The sequence below is a fragment of the Chionomys nivalis genome, chromosome 25 (genome assembly GCF_950005125.1).
Source record: "Chionomys nivalis chromosome 25, mChiNiv1.1, whole genome shotgun sequence".
Classification (NCBI taxonomy): domain Eukaryota; kingdom Metazoa; phylum Chordata; class Mammalia; order Rodentia; family Cricetidae; genus Chionomys; species Chionomys nivalis.
This window is the reverse complement of record NC_080110.1, coordinates 2,846,217-2,862,337: the sequence shown is the minus strand read 5'-3', so window position 1 is coordinate 2,862,337 and position 16,121 is coordinate 2,846,217.

Sequence of the window (16,121 nt, the reverse complement as noted above, 5' to 3'; positions counted from 1 at the left end):
GTGGTTGAGTCCCTGGATTTCCTCCATGGCGGACTGTGATTGGGATCTGTCAGCCTAACAAGCCCGGTCCTCCCTAGCTGATTTGTGTTCCCCCACCCCATAGCAACAGAAAGTAAACTAGAACACCTAGCTAATCATGGGGGTGTTGAGATCTGGTTGAAATATGTCTGTCCTAAATGCTGCCTGAGTGTTGGGATTTTGGGAAGTCTGGAACAGACCCAAAGCACCTTGTCCAAATTGCTTCCATTTTGACTTCAGACTCCATTTTACTTGTAGGGTGAAAGTTAAAGTTCCCAAGCCCTAGGGGAGTCAGGATCTTTCCAGTAGCTGACCCATCTTCTCCTTAGACCACAGAAATAGCCATTGTGTACCTTTGGTTCTCTGGAAACATTACGGCTGTTCCTAACAGAAAGAACAAATGAATCTGATTGGTTGGACTAAAAAGCTTGCATTGTATGTCGATTGATAGGGAGGGAACACTTTAGGAAAGCCCCTAATCTTTGAATTCTGATGGGTGAGAAATTGTAACTGAAACTTGGCAACACACGTTTACAATTTTTTAAAATTTATTTGTTATATATGTAGTGTTCTGGGCACCAGATCTCATTATAGATGGGTGTGAGCCATCATGTGGTTGCTGAGAATTGAACTCAGGATCTCCGGAATAGCAGTCAGTTCTCTTAACCTCTGAGCCATCTCTCCAGCCCCATTTATGATTTTTTTTATGCTTAAATACTTGCTTCAACAGGCATTTGGGGTCATAGATCAATTCCCAAGTCTGTTCTGTGACCCTGATTGATCAGTCCCTCCTCCCCGCTCCCCCTTTTGTGCTGCCCTGCATTAAACCTTGCTTTTCGGTAACCTTGTGTGTCTGCTTGGGTTGATTCAGAGCCTGGGACCCCAACAGGGACACGCTGCAATGGCTGGCTGGCTTCTATGTGGATGCCGAGGATTTGAACATGGGTCCTTTTGCTTTCACATGCTTAGCACGATTAACCTACTGAGCCATCTCCTTAGCCCCTTGTTTTGTTGTTTTGGAGTAGGGTTTCTACATGTATCATATACTAAGCTTGTCTTAAACTTGTGGCAATCCTCCTGCTTCAACCTCCCAGATACTGGGATCACAGATGAGAACTACAATGCCTGGCCCATGAAAAGTTTCGTGCTTAGAATGTTAGATGAGATACAGAGTTAAGATCAGTGGCCATTGGGGCTGGAGAGATGGCTCAGCAGTTAAGAGCCGTGGCTAGAACTGGGTTCAATTCCTAGCAACCACATGGGAGCTTACAACTGTCTGTAACTCCAGTTCTAGGAGATCTGATACCTTCACACCAATTCACATAAAGTGAAATAAAAAAAAAAGATAATTGGCTATTAAAAGGCTAAGACATCTCAAGATAAGTTTGACTTTTGACTTACAATGTTGCTTCTGTTTGGAATCACAGGAATTGTGACGTTCTAGCAACCAAGGTCAAGCCCTCTACAGGAATGTTACTTTGGAGATAGCTTCTTAAGAGAACTTTTGTTCACTAGGAAGTCGGAAGGACAATTTGAGTTGCTTTGGGTGTGCTGAGTTTAATGTCACTAAAGGCCAAGTGTTGAATATGTGTTTGGATGGTGAGCCTGGGATTCAAAGTCTTCATGACACTAGCTAGTGATTTGCTGAGCTCGACTCCCAGAACAGAGAGTCAGCCCGAGATGGAGCAATCTTTTTTAAGAGGGCAGGTACGGGGACTTGCCTGTGAAGACGTGACTTCTAGCTTTAGAGAAGGCGTGAGCAAGGGAGCACTGAGACTCACAGAATTAGATACTGGGAAGAAACTGTTTTGGCCACCCTATGAAGATGACGTTATAAAGAGAAGAGTTAGGAGTACATGCTTGCTCAAAGACAAATTCTTTTTTGTTTTGTTTTGTTTTGGTTTTTTTGTTTTTTGAGACAAGGTTTCTCTGTAGCTTTGGTTCCTGTCCTGGAACTAGCTCTTATAGACCAGGCTGGCCTTGAACTCACGGAGATCTGCCGGCCTCTGTCGGCCTCTGCCGGCCTCTGCTGGGATTAAAGGCGTGCACCACCACCACCCAGTGTTGAAAGACAAATTCTTGATCTTCCCCCTGAGATGTCTGTGAATAGCTCCGATGCTCACTGAGTCTAGAACTATAATGTGCAGCAGGGGAAACTGATGGCTCAGCTGGCCCGATGATTCCCACTCACGTGTCAGGACCTGAGCCACGATACCCAGAACCCAAGTGAAAAGCTGGGCATAGAGCTGGAGAGGTGGGTCAGCGACTCATTGCTTGGCCCTTTCGGGGAGGTCCTGGCTTGATTCCCAGCATTCACATGGCAGCTCACACTGTATGTAACTTCAGTTCCTAGGATCAAATGCCCTGTTCCAGTCTCCTTGAGCACTGCACACAGTGGTTCACATACATACATGTTGGTCAAGCATTCAGACACATACAATCACATTAAGTAAATCTTTTTTCTTTTTTCTAAAGAAAGCTGGACACCTGTAGCATGCACTTCTGCCTCCGGTGCCGGTGAGCTGGGAGGTAGAGATAGGTAGAGCACCAAAAGCTCCACAGGCAGGCAGTTTAGCCTACTTGGCAAAGCTCCAAGCCAATGTGAGACTCTGACTCATACAAAAAGTGGAAGGTGCCCAAGACATGTCACCTAAGGCTGGACTGTGCCCTCCGTGTGCACACATGTGCCATGTGTTTGCACACAAAGAACTGGGGTGAACCGCTTGAGAGTGATCCCCAAACCATGCAAAATACCCCCGAAGCAGAAACATTGGGGAACACTATCATTCAAACGTCACACAGCCCGTGCAGCAAAAGACCCAAACTTTCTGCCTCCATTATCACTACTGTGCCTGGAGCTTTCGAGTATTTACGTGGGTGTTTGAATGAAAAAAGTGATAAGAAAAGGGCAGCTCTGCCAGCACAAGAAACCCAAATAGATCGAATAAAACAAAATCAAAATGCCCATCGTTTTATTAAGACGCTCTCGAGTGGCCAAGCACATGGCGGAGAGACAGGACACCAGGGAGCACATGCAGACCTAAAACCAGGTGTTTCTCCTCTGGGAGCTCACTTAAATACCCTGTGGGAGTAGTCCTGACCCTTCCCTGGGGGCGGGGCATGCTGGGATTTGAAGTCCAGAGCAAAGCAACTCCCAGGCCAGGGGCTGGGGACTATGCTCCCAACTTAAGAAAAAGAAATCAGAAAAGGAAGGACATGATTGCTCCTAGATGAGGTGGAGAAGGTTTACTGTGGATGAAAAGGAAAGCCTCATCAGACGCAGGGACATCTGGGAGAGTCCGGAGTGGACACGGCCAGACTGAGCTGGGCCATAGCTAGGAAAGGGGAGGGGAGAGGAACCCCTGACCAAGAGGGGTGGCCTGGGCCAAGAGAGTAGAGTGTAGACTGAAAGGGCCAGGTAACCAAAATGGCTGGATTATATAGGTAAGGGCGCACGGCGAGGGGCAGCCCAGTCCATGGGCTAGAGAAGTTTAGGGCAGGGGCCAGCTATACCTGTCACAGGTAGGGACTGAGGGATGCTGGGAGAATTTGGTGGCCAGTGTCTGCTTTGATATGTTAATGAACATCTTAGCCATTTGTCCCCAGTTTGCGACCTAACATCCCAGCCTTCTTGTTAATGATAAAGGGTATGGGGTGATGACATCTTTTCTATAACTGCTTCCTGCCGACACTGGGGTGTTGTTGTTGGGGATACAAGAAAGCCAGAATGCTGGCAATGGCTGGAAAGAGAGAGGGAGGAGTGGAGGCTGCTTTGCTTGCTGTCCAGGCTCTGCAGGACTAACTGGGCTAGGGAAGTGCAGTTTGTGAGGCTGGACTTCCCGGGGCTAGATACTTTGGAGCCATCCGAGATGTAGATTCTGTGGGAACACGGGGAACTGGCACATGGCTGGTACAGTCTGTGGTTGATCTGAAATCTGCTGGGACGGATGACCACGGACAGACGTGGTTAAGGAGGTTAGCAGAAACTTTTTGTCTTGCATGTACATTTGAAATGTTTCAGCCCATGGGCCTGGTAGTTGGGGAAGGGGTGTTCCAAGACCAGAGAAAGGAAGAGCGATCCTACCCTCAAGAATAGGCTGTAGGTAAGGAAATGTAGGCACTTGGCTAACAGAAGTTCTTATCTGGAGTCCATTTGACCTGTAAGAGTTGAACCCAATTTGACTCCCTGAAGTTTATGTGATAAACAAACATTTTAAGTTTTAATTCCTAGCCGGGCGGTAGTGTTGCCTGCCTTTAATCCCAGCACTCGGGAGGCAGAGGCGGGAGGATCTCTGTGAGTTCAAGGCCAACCTGGTCTATAAGAGCTAGTTTCAGGACAGGTTCCAAAGCTACAGAGAAACCCTGTCTCGAAAAACCAAAAAAAAAAAAAAAAAAAAAAAAAAGAAAGAAAGAAAAGAAGAAAGAAAGATGGTGATGTCACACGGCACATTTTTGTAGAGTGCACTAGGGCCTTGTGCTCACAGAGAAGCACTGAGTGAACCGGGAATTTTAATGTCAATAGAGGAGATAAAATCAAATACCTGCTGTCTTCTGTCCAGAAAGCTAGAGTGGAGGTTGTTAAGGACCTGGTGACCTTTTTGCTATCTGAAGGGACAGACCTCACCCTAATTCCCCAGGTGATTATTCCAGACTCTTCCCTCCCTAGACCTTTAACTGTCCTTACCTTTATACCATCCTCTTCGGCCTGCTGACCTCTGTGACCTCTGTGCTATTGTCAGAGACCGTAGTAGAGTCTAGTTCTTTTAACTGTGGAGCCCACCCTCATGGTCACATGTACTTTGTAAAAGAGTTTCTATGTAGTCGTATCTGAAGCCTTGTTGTACACCTGGAATCAAGATTATGGGAAATTTGCTGCATGGAGACCCTTTTCCAAATTATATTGAATTTAAATATGTCTACAATAAACTGCCTGGTATTAGGCTCCCCCAAATCTGATCAAGACTGATAAAGTCAGCCGGGCGGTGGTGGCGCACGCCTTTAATCCCAGCACTCGGGAGGCAGAGGCAGGTTTGAGGCCAGCCTGGTCTACAAAGGGAGTTCCAGGACAGGCTCCAAAGCTACAGAGAAACCCTGTCTCGAAAAACCAAAAAAAAAAAAAAAAACCAAAAAAAAAAAAAAAGACTGATAAAGTCAACCTGCACAGGGTTTTCATTCTTATTTCTTTGAGCAGTCACTTCCCTGCCTGACACCTGCGGAATCCCCTCACTCTTTAACCTTTAGTAAAGGTGGCTGATAGGCACATGGTTGCTTCCATATTGGTGAGGTCATCAGCCAAGATGCCAGAGAGCCACATGGTTGCTATTTAAAAACATCTGATTTCTCTAAACATGAGTAGAATCTAAGTTATATACACAGTGTATTCCAGACAAGAGTTGAATCACATATATACAAAAGTATAGATTTTTATTATTTATTTATTTATTTATTTTGGTTTTTCAAGAGAGGGTTTCTCTGTAGCTTTGGAGCCTGTCCTACAACTAGCTCTTGTAGACCAAGCTGGCCTTGAACTCACAAAGATCCGCCTGCCTCTGCCTCCTGAGTGCTGGAATTAATGGCGTGCGCCACTACCGCCCGGTTTTAGATTTTTAATTATAAACCTTTTGTTATGAGTTTAAATCCAAATTTTGTTACAGATTTTATAGATTTTAAACCATCCCAAAAGAATTTGAAAATGCTGAGATAGAGTTTACACATAGTCTTAAGAGATTTTTTTTGATGTTGGGCGGTGGTGGCCCATGCCTTTAATTCCAGCCCTCGGGAGGCAGAGGCAGGTGTATCTCTGAGTTTGAGGCCAGCCTGGTCTATAGAGTGAGTTCCAGGACAGCCAGGGCTACACAGAGAAACAAACAGCAGGAAGCAGAACCTTAGCGACAAGAGACTTTGGGAGTGTAGAGCAGAGTGAGTTTAGGTATAATACATTTGGAGATCATTTGTGCCGTGGTTATGATTTGTGAGAACTCGGAAATCAAGTCTGCCAGTTTTGGGCCACTAATCTGTATTGAAGCCAAGATGTAGTAATAAAACCTGAGTCAGAGGGGGAAGAGAGAACATTCCGGTATAAGCTCCAAGAGGGAGCTAAGAATAGAAGCTGCCTGGGGGGGAGGGAAGTGTGTGTGGGGGGTGAGTTAGGAGGGAATCAAAAAAGCTCTAAAGGGCTAGAGGAAGCTTTAGGAGAGAGTTGAGAAGCTGTGGGCCTGCAGCTGAGGGAAGAGATAAGGAAACTCGTGAATGTATGGGGCGCAGGAAGGCATCCAGAGAGGAAGAGCAAGGAGCCCAGAGTGGGAGGAAGCAAGGAAAAGGGTCCCAGCTGTAGGCCTGACACAGCTCCTGGAGGAGAGCTGAAGTGGATAAAGTGTTATTGTGACAAGATTTCCATGGGGGGTGGGGGGGTGGAGAGTTGGCTCAGAGGTTAAGAGCACTGCTTAATCTCTGAGGTCCTAAATTCAATTCCCAGCAACCACAAGGTGATCCACAACCATCTGTAATGGGATTTGGTGCCCTCTTCTGGTGCGTAGGCTTACATGACAGAACACTGAATACATAATAAATAAATCTAAAAAAAATAAATAAATAAAATGAAATAAAAGAAAAAGAATTTCAGGGCATCCCTAAGCAGAATGGGGAACTTGTCAGAGAGAAAAATGTTCCGAATCACAGAGGAAAAGAATCCCTTGTCCTTGTGACCGGAGCCCGGTGAGGACCACAGGAGCTTTCTGGCACACTGATGTGGCTTTTGTAGTAGCAGTAAGCCAAGGCGGCTTGGGGTGACACTTATCCAGAAGAGAAGAGGGGTGAGAGCTGGGGAAAAGGGAGATGCTCATGTGGACGCAACAGATCTGAGGAGCAGCAGGCTGCAGGAGCCAGAGAAACGTACAGAGTGTAGCGGTACCCACGGGAAGGGCAGCGGTTCCCACGAGGAGGGCAGCAGGCCAGAGCCCAGAGAGACGCTTTCACGGAGCAGACTTGAGACAAATGGTTAGAAAACAGGTGGAAGGAAGCAGAAGTTTCGGGCGCTAGAATCTGGAGTCCAATCTCTTGGGTGGCAGAAGCCAGCAGAAACAAATGATCTGTTCATACCCTCAGAGAGTCAGATGGACAGTTTGGTTGGGAACGGCCGGGCTCCTTGGGAGGGAACTAGTTTATGACACTCCCCCAGGTTATGGTACCAGATTAATGGGGGAAAAAAGAAGAAGAAATAAAAAAGTAAAGGACATGGATGCTCCTAGGTACAATAGAGGAGAAGATTTACTGTAGACAAAGGGAGACATACTCAGAAGCAGGGACATCTGGGAGAGTCCAGAGTAGACATGGCCATACAGACCCAGGCCATGCTAGGAGAGGGGAAAGGAGCTGGTGACCACGAGGCTGGCCTCGGTCAAGATGGTAAAAGGTGGACCAAAGGGCCAGGTAACCAAAATGGCTGGATTATATAGTGAAGGGCAGCTGGGGGAAGGGCAGCCCAGCTCCTCGGCTGGATAAGTTTAGGGTGGGGGATGGGGTATGCCAGCCATACCCTGTCACAGGTAGGGACTGGGGGATGCTGGAAGAACTTGGTGGCCAGCATCTGCTTTGATATGTTAACGGGCACCTCATTTAGTCATCTGTCCAGGGTTTAAGACCTAACAGTGTTCAACAAGTATACAACAGGTTGGTATTACAAGACTACTGTTTGCCAAGCACATGCCATCATTCATCCATCTACAGGTCTTTATTAAGTACTTAATTAAATGTGATTTTTCCATCCTCTGCTCTGGGACTAGAGCTCTGGCTCCACTCATGGAAAAACAAGTCAGTGTCTGTCTCCCAGGATTCCCGTTCAAGTGAGAAAAGACAAACAATTAAAAAATTTTTTTTTTCCTGTGGGATGGCCAGTAAAGATGCTTGTCACCAAGTCTGATAACCTGAGTTTGGTCCCCAGGACATACTTGGTAGAAAGAGAGAACCAGGTCCTTCAAGCTGTCCACTGATCTCCACGTATGTTCTATGGCACTGCCACACCCATGCCCACACAATAGATGAAATACAAATTTTAATTATATCTAGCCGGACAGTGATAATGGCAAAGAAATTAGTAATTAGTTTGCCAGATGTGGTGGTGAACATCTTTATTTCCAGCACTCAGAAGGCAGGTGGATCTCTGGGAGTTCCAGACCAGCTTGGTCTACAGAATGAGTTCCAGGACTAAACAGTGAGACCTTGTCATCTCCCCACCCCCAAAAGAAAAGTTTGGAGTCGGGACAGGAAGGGCATAGAAGGGGGACTTTGTTTCATTTGGAATAAACATCCTCCATAGTTATAATATAATCAGAGAAAAATTAAGAGTTTGAGCGGTAAGACATAGGAAAGCAGTTATGATATGTGGGAGGAGATCCAGCAAACACAGAAGTCCTGAGATGGAAATGAATGCAATGTATTCTGGAGATGTCAATAGGCTAGGAATGTAACTGGGAGGATAGAATGATTTCCCAGCCTGCAGACAGCATGGTCCTGGGGGTGGGGGCAGAAACAGAGACCCGGTCGCAATCCGGTGTCTAGAATGATTGTCCCACCTGCAGACGGCGTGGTGCTGGGGGCAGGGGTAGAAAAAGAGACAGCGGTGCAATCCTGTGTTGAGAATGAAGTGAAAAAGAGCCCCTGGAAGAATTTGAGAAGTAGCCCACTATCTGTTTGGTTTCAGTGGGATTGTTGTGTAGAATAAGGGCAGACCACCTCTAACCCCTAAGACGGTTCCTCAGGTGAGAGAGATGATGGCCCAGCCCTGGGTGGTCAAACAGGAAACGGGAAGGAGGTGCTGGGCTCTGGATGTGTCTGTCTGGGAGCAGAGGCGAAAGACAGGATTTGCTGGTGGAAATGAGGGGAAGGAGATAAACGGAGAACCTGGAAGAGCAGAATGCTGTGGCTGCAGGGGAGATGGATCTGGGGGTTCATGAGAGCCAATGAGACAGCCACATCAGTCTTGCAGTAGAGGTGCTGCTCAGAGTCATACTTCGTAAGTGTTATGCCCAGATCACGGAGTTCCCCCAAAACCAGGTAGGAGACCGAATCCTGTATGTAAAAAGCAAAGAGTCTTTATTTTTATACAAGTTTGCAAACTCAGACTCTGCCATGTGTCCATCGTATTGGAGTGATCAGAGAGCCTGGTGCTCAATTGGGGTTGGGTTTTCATACTAGCAAAGGTGGGGGTGAGGGATTTCTAAGGTGCAGGACCCCAGATTGGCTGATGTTTGTCAGGAGTGTCCTGGTGAAAAGCGCTGGGTGTGTGCTGGCAGGTGATCCTATCTAGGATGATTGGAACTTGAGGAATTTCTTTAGGATGATCTGTTCCTGGGTGCCTGGGTGGTCCCAGTTTGCAGTCTTTCTTGGAACCACGTATTGCTTTAGGGAAAACTACTGACAAGTTATTGAACTTGTCATGGCTGGGACCTACAATAAATTGAGTATTTACTCTCATTCTCCACATCCCTTGAACAGATTGATAACCCCCTGAGCTTAGAACTGGTATATAGAGTGCTAACAGAACAGGTGCTTAGTGAACTTGAGGCCCTGGGCTTCTTCCCCAGCACCCCCCCCAAAAAAAAAACACAATGAAAAACTATCCAAGTTTACTACTACCTTAATATTAGAGAAAACAAACAATTTAACACACAATACAATGCCTGTAGCTATGAAGCAAGGGAAATTTGAGAGGCCATAGTGTACGGAGCAGAAGCATCTTCTGAACCTTTGGAAGTTGGAGGTGGGAGTCAATGAAGACTTGTAAGAGGACATAATATTAGATTGAAATAAGAAGAATCGATAGTCATGGAAAGATAAATTTTAGGAATGGGGCATAAGAAAGGAAGGAAAAGGGCTAAAAAGATGGCGTGGGGCTAGAAGCACACCTGAAAACTTGAGTTCTGCTCCCCCAGAACCCACACAAAGCTGGGTGTGTTAGCTTGTGTTTGTTCTTTTGTTTTGTTTCGTTTTTGTTTTTTTTGGTTTTTCGAGACAGGGTTTCTCTGTAGCTTTTTGGTGCCTGTCCTGGAACTAGCTCTTGTAGACCAGGCTGGCCTTGAACTCACAGAGATCTGCCTGTCTCTGCCTCCCGAGTGCTGGGATTAAAGGCGTGCGCCACCACCGCCCGGCTTAGCTTGTGTTTGTAATCCTAACACTCCTGCTTCACGATGGGGGATGAGAAGGGAGAACTCCCACAGACTCAAAGACCAACTAGTCCTTCATCCACAATGGTAAACAAGAGACCCTCTCTCAGATCAGATAGAAGGTAGTATCCAACACCAAGGTTGTCCTTTGACCTCTACTACATGGTTGTGAGGCACCCACACCGCTTGTTGGTTCCCAGCCACTTAGCCCCGAAATGACCACACAGAAACCGTATTATTTAAATCACTGCTTGGCCCATTAGCCCTAGCTTCTTATTGGCTAACTCTTACATCTTAATTTAACCCATCTCCATTAATCTGTGCATCACCACGAGGTCGTGGCCTACCAGCTAAGTTTCAACACATCTGTCTCCAGCGGCAGCTGTGTGGCTTCTCTCTGACTCTGCCCTTCTTTCTCCTAGCATTCAGTTTAGTTTTCCCCACCTAGCTCTGTTCCCCTATAGCCCTGCTATAGATCCAAAGCAGTTCCTTTATTAACCAATGGTATTCACAGCATACGGAGGGGACTCCCACATCACCATGCTTGCATCTACACACAGACAAATGCATGCACACACATCCAGGGAAAAGCAAAATGAACTCCTGCAGTGCTGCCAGGGCCCCCAGAGTGGCCAGGGGCATTTCTGTTTGGCAGCTGGGAGCGTGCTCTGAGCTGTCCCTGCCCCTAGTGTCTTTAGAAGGTGCTCTGCCCTATTAGATTTCTATCAACTTGGACCGCTGAGTTCTTAGCCTTTAGGCCTTTAAGCTTCTTGTTCTTTTTAATGAAGAAGACTCCATTCTACCAGAAATCTGCCCTTATCTACACCCACCAGACAGACTGAGTGTCTCTTTGTTGTTCCACAGTAACCATTCCTTAATGCTTCAATAGCACCCAAAGCCACCCAATCGTGAAGATTTACCACTTGTCCACCTCTCGGAGTTCATACTCACTTGACTTTGCCAACCCTAAGGGAATATTCTATAATTATCCACTTGAAATGAATGGATGAACACATCTAGAATTCTTCTGTTTTTATTTGCATTTTGGGTTTTGATTCTGGTTCCATTCCTAGCAGAATAATTTATTAATTTTTAAAAAATGAGCTAGGTGGCTCCACCTGGCTTCAAACTTAAAATCCGTCTGTTTGGCCTCGAAGTATTTTGGATTACAGGCTTATACCATCATGCTGGATATTATTTAATGTAGAATTTAACTACAGGAGGCTGGAGAGATGGCCTAGTGGTTAAGAGCATTGGTTGCTCTCACAGAGGACACATATTCAATTCCCAGCACCCACACAGTGGCTCACAACTGCTTACATCCAGTTTCAGAGGATCTGATTCCCTCTTCTAAGGGAGCAGACACATGGCAAACAGACATACTTGCAGGCAAAACATTCATACAATATAAATAAAGATATTTATTTTAAAAAAGAATTTAGGACTGGGCGGTGGTGGCGCACGCCTTTAATCCCAGCACTCGGGAGGCAGAGGCAGGCGGATCTCTGTGAGTTCGAGACCAGCCTGGTCTACAAGAGCTAGTTCCAGGACAGGCTCCAAAACCACAGAGAAACCCTGTCTCGAAAAACCAAAAAAAAAAAAAAAAAAAAAAAAGAATTTAACGGTATGCTTTAAGCTGCCTTGGTGGAGTTTTTTGCTAGGACACAGACTTTGGGTAATGGCCCTGCTTCTCTGTAACTGGAATTGCAAACCTGTGCTACCAGGCCCAGCACCTCTTACTCTCTATATTTTTTTTCCCTGTCAACTGATTGGTTGTTCTGTCTCTTGACCTATGGGGTTGGCTTCATTTAATCCTGTTTACAATATTCAAGTAGAAAGCTCTTAGATTAAAGGTATGTGCTAGGGTTGAGCCATACCATAGCCAGAAGCAGGTTTTTTCAGTAAATAACTCAGTCTTGGGGTTCTCAGTGTCATAAAATATCCTGCAACTCTACGTGGTGAGTTCAAGGCTAGCCAGGTCTGGCTCCAAAGTTACAGAGTAAACCTTGTCTCGAAAAACCAAAAAAGAAAAATTAAAAAAAGAGAGGCAGAGTGTGCTCGTCTTGGAATCTGCATAGCAGGTAGAGAGCATTGCGTTTACAACTTACCTTACAGAGAAAGCATAGCAAAAGAACAGCAATGGGAGACCAGGGTCTCAGCCAGTGCTCTGCACTCTGCCCAGTTCCTGCAAGCAAACAGGTACAAAGTGTATGTGCCGTGCCCACATCAGGTCCTGCAGCCATCTCTGGCCTCATCCTTCCCATGTTCTCTGATAAATACATCTGAAGTTCATGCCCACTGTGTAGTGTTCTGTTTGGGCCATTTCAAAGGGAACAGCGGATATTATGACCACAAGAACGTATTTATTTTATGATAACGGAGACCTCTCTGTCCTGGATAGGGCCCTGGGAGCGCCTGTCCCCATTTGTAATCAGAATGTGTAAATTTGCAAAACATTCTCAACAGGAAATAGATGGAAGAAGATTTCAGCTGCAGGACCAGGAGAGGAAACGGTACAAGCTGTACATGGTTTGTCAACCTGGGAGAACAAGCATTTCAGCTGGTCCTCTCCCACAGTTTAGCTCTTGACTGTGCTCCCTCTTGAGCTCTGCTGTGTTGTATTGAGGCTGTCTAGAGTCACAGGAACAGGTTCGTCTTCTCTGTCAGTAGAAGAATTAAAGGACGGAAAGGACTGTTACTGAAACCTTGGGGAACCCCGCAGAGCTGTTATAGAATACCTGAGAAATCAGGGACCTTTCTTGGGGTGCTTAGTTTTGTTAGTAAAATAATTTAAGGATGGACACAAACAGAAGCGTGGGGACCATTTATTAGGTTTAAAAGGAAAACTCCAAAGCCTTCAAGTGGAGGAGGAGAACGGACAAGGGAAGGAACAAACCCCAGCTGGCCTGAGATAAGGCCTCACGGAGGTCGGTCACACAGAGGCACGCAGCCACGTGCCCTGTGGAGGGGAGCTTTGTAAAAGATAAGGAAGCCCAAGAATTAGTTCTGGAGTCTGAAAAACATCCTCCGGTCAGCATCTGAAAGAAAAAGACTAGAAGAAATAGGTCTAAGAAAGGCAGGCTGACTTGGAGGCACAGCAAGGCAGCTCAGCTGGTGAGGACAATTTTAAGGGCTGGGAATTCAGAACAGGAAAAGCAAAGTATCTTAAGATGAACCAACCTTCCTAGGGGTCAGCTAGCCTAGTTCTCACCTGCCCCATTGGATTAACCCTTTAAGGAGGAGACAAGGGCATGTCTCCACCTAGAGGTCAGTTCCATCCTCTACACGGGTCTGCATTGTAGTAATCATTTCTACCAGAAAGCGGGACTAGCTAGTGTCCTAATTCTGCATGTATTTTTTAAGTACTTTAGAGCAGAGGCTGAAAAGCTAGTGTTAGATGCATTGTTGCCCTAGGACAAGATCCTAGAAACTTAACCCAGGAGAAAAAATTTTAAAGGTATGGAAATAACTACAATAGTTTTCACTTGAAAAAAAAATGCAGTGTTTGGGGATGTAGCTCAATTGACAGGGTACTTGCTCGTCTAGCACGCACGCACGAGGCGTGTTTTTGATCCCCAGAACTACATAAACCAGGTGTGATGAGGAGAGACAGGAGTATCAGGTCATCTTTGGCTACAGGGTGAGTTTGAGGCCAGCCTGGGTTACTTGGTGCCAAGAGCCCGGAATCCCAGCAACCAAGAGGCAGAAGCAGGGAGCCGACACAAGTTTGAGGCCAGCTCGGTCTAGAATCCTGGCTCCTCCTTCCCCTTTCCACTTCCCGCCTGGATCACAGTTCGCTGGGCAGGGGAGTGGCCACGACTTCCTGGTGCAGTTCTTGGCAGACGGCTCAGCCTCATTTGCTGCCTCTTCTGTTGTGGCACAGGCCAGGCAGCTGCCACCACGGCCCACTTGGAAGCCTATCCTGTGTGTGCTCCTTTCAGGGACTGTAACATATTCTCCAGTCCCTCAGTCAGCTTGGAGACGGTCGTGGACTTGCGTGTGTCTGTGTGTATGGTGTGTGTGAGCTCAGATGTGGTGGAGGACGAATGTTTAAGTGACAAAGGACTATAGCAAATAACCTCAGGCTAAAGATGTCACTGAAGGGTACTTCGAATGCAAGACGCGTCCAACGAAAGCTTGTGCACTTTCAAAAAAGAAGAAATATGTATTCAAGCCCTTGGACCATATTTTGTGTTATCTGGGCTGACTGATAGCTCAGCAGGTAAAGTTGTCTGCAGTTATAATTTTTTGATTCATAGAATCAGCAAAGTGGAAGGAAAGAACCGATTCTCTAAAGTTGTCCTGGCTCCCACACCCATGGCATGGCATGTGGTCCCCGACGCTGAAACACACAAAATTGTTTTGAAATATAGATTGACTGTGTAGTTCTTACAGGTTTATGTCTTGCTCTGTGGACCAGGCTGGCCTTGAACTCACAAGGAACCACTGGCCTCTTAGTCTTCTGAGTACTGGGACTAAAGGTTTGTGTTACTATTCTTAGGTTGAAGCAACATTTGCAGCAGATCCTTGTTCACAGCAGCCACGAGGTGGAAGGAACTCAAATATCTAAGATCAAAGAAAACGTGCTGTTGAACTAGTCCTGGTACAAAGCCTGTCTGTCATCTCAACGCTTTGGGACTGTCTGAGGATAGCCTGGAGTTCAACTACATAGCCTGGGCTATATAGTGAGACCCTGTCCTCCCAGACAAATCTCTTCCCCCACAAAAGCAGATGTGGTACATAATCCAATGACATATTATTCAGCATCAAAATAGAAAGGACCCTTTCTGGTAAACCTTGAAGGTATCATTTTCAGTGAAATAAAGTAGTCACAAAAACAAGTAGCTTATGATTCTGTTTCTATGAAAAGACACACAGAAAATGGGTGCCAGGGGCAGGAAGAAAGGAGGAATGGGGGTTTGGTGTTCAATGGGTCTAGTTTCAGCTCCTCCTCCTCTACCACCACCACCACCACCACCTTTTATTCCTTTTGATTTTTCGAGACAGGATTTATCTGTATAACCGCTGTGACTGTCCTGGAACTTGCTCTTTTTTTTTTTGACAGGGTTTCTCTGTGACTTTGGAGCCTGTCCTGGAACTAGCTCTGTAGACCAGGCTGGTCTCGAACTCACAGAGATCCGCCTCCCTCTGCCTCCTGAGTGCTGGGATTAAAGGGGTGCGCCACTAGTTTCAGCTTTCTTAAAAATTGTTTTGGTGCTGGAGACCAACCTCAGGGTCCCCCTTCATATTTTATCATTTACCTATCACCTGGAACAATCTTATAGGACGTTGAGACGGAAAATGCTCGAAAGGCTTGTCGCATGGCAAATATAAAAACTGTACTCAAGAAGCTAAACTTAGTGTTTGCAATTCTATAGTAAATTTAGCTGGGTCTGCTAGTCCAGGTCTGTAATCTAATCTATTCAGGAGGTTGAGTGACATAGGGGGACCTTGATTACAAGACCAATCTGAGTAACTTGGCAAGATTTCATTTTACAAATAATTGAAACCAAGTATGATGATTAGCGTTGGTAGATTTAAGTACACAAGAACTGAAGCGGGAAAATGGTTAGTCTGAGATCAACCTAGGCCAGGATGACAAAATTATATATATAGTTTAAGAACAGGATAGATAAGCTGGGCGTGGTGTCTCCCACCTATACTTCTGGCCTTTGGGAGACTAAAGCGGGATTGCGGCAAACTCAAGACCACAGAAACCTCCTCCCCAAACAACAACAAAAATAGAAAGACAAAGGCCTCGTTGGGCTAAACCGAGCGTGGCTGAGTCTTTACCAACAATAACAAGATTGTTTTTGCCCGACCCTCGGCGGGGGCGGATCAGGCCCCACGCGTGCTTCCCCGGCGCTCCGCCCACGCTGCCTCCCCCCCTTCCGGACCCCAGCTGCCCACGCTTCAGCCCCGCCTCCTGCACGAGGTCTCGCC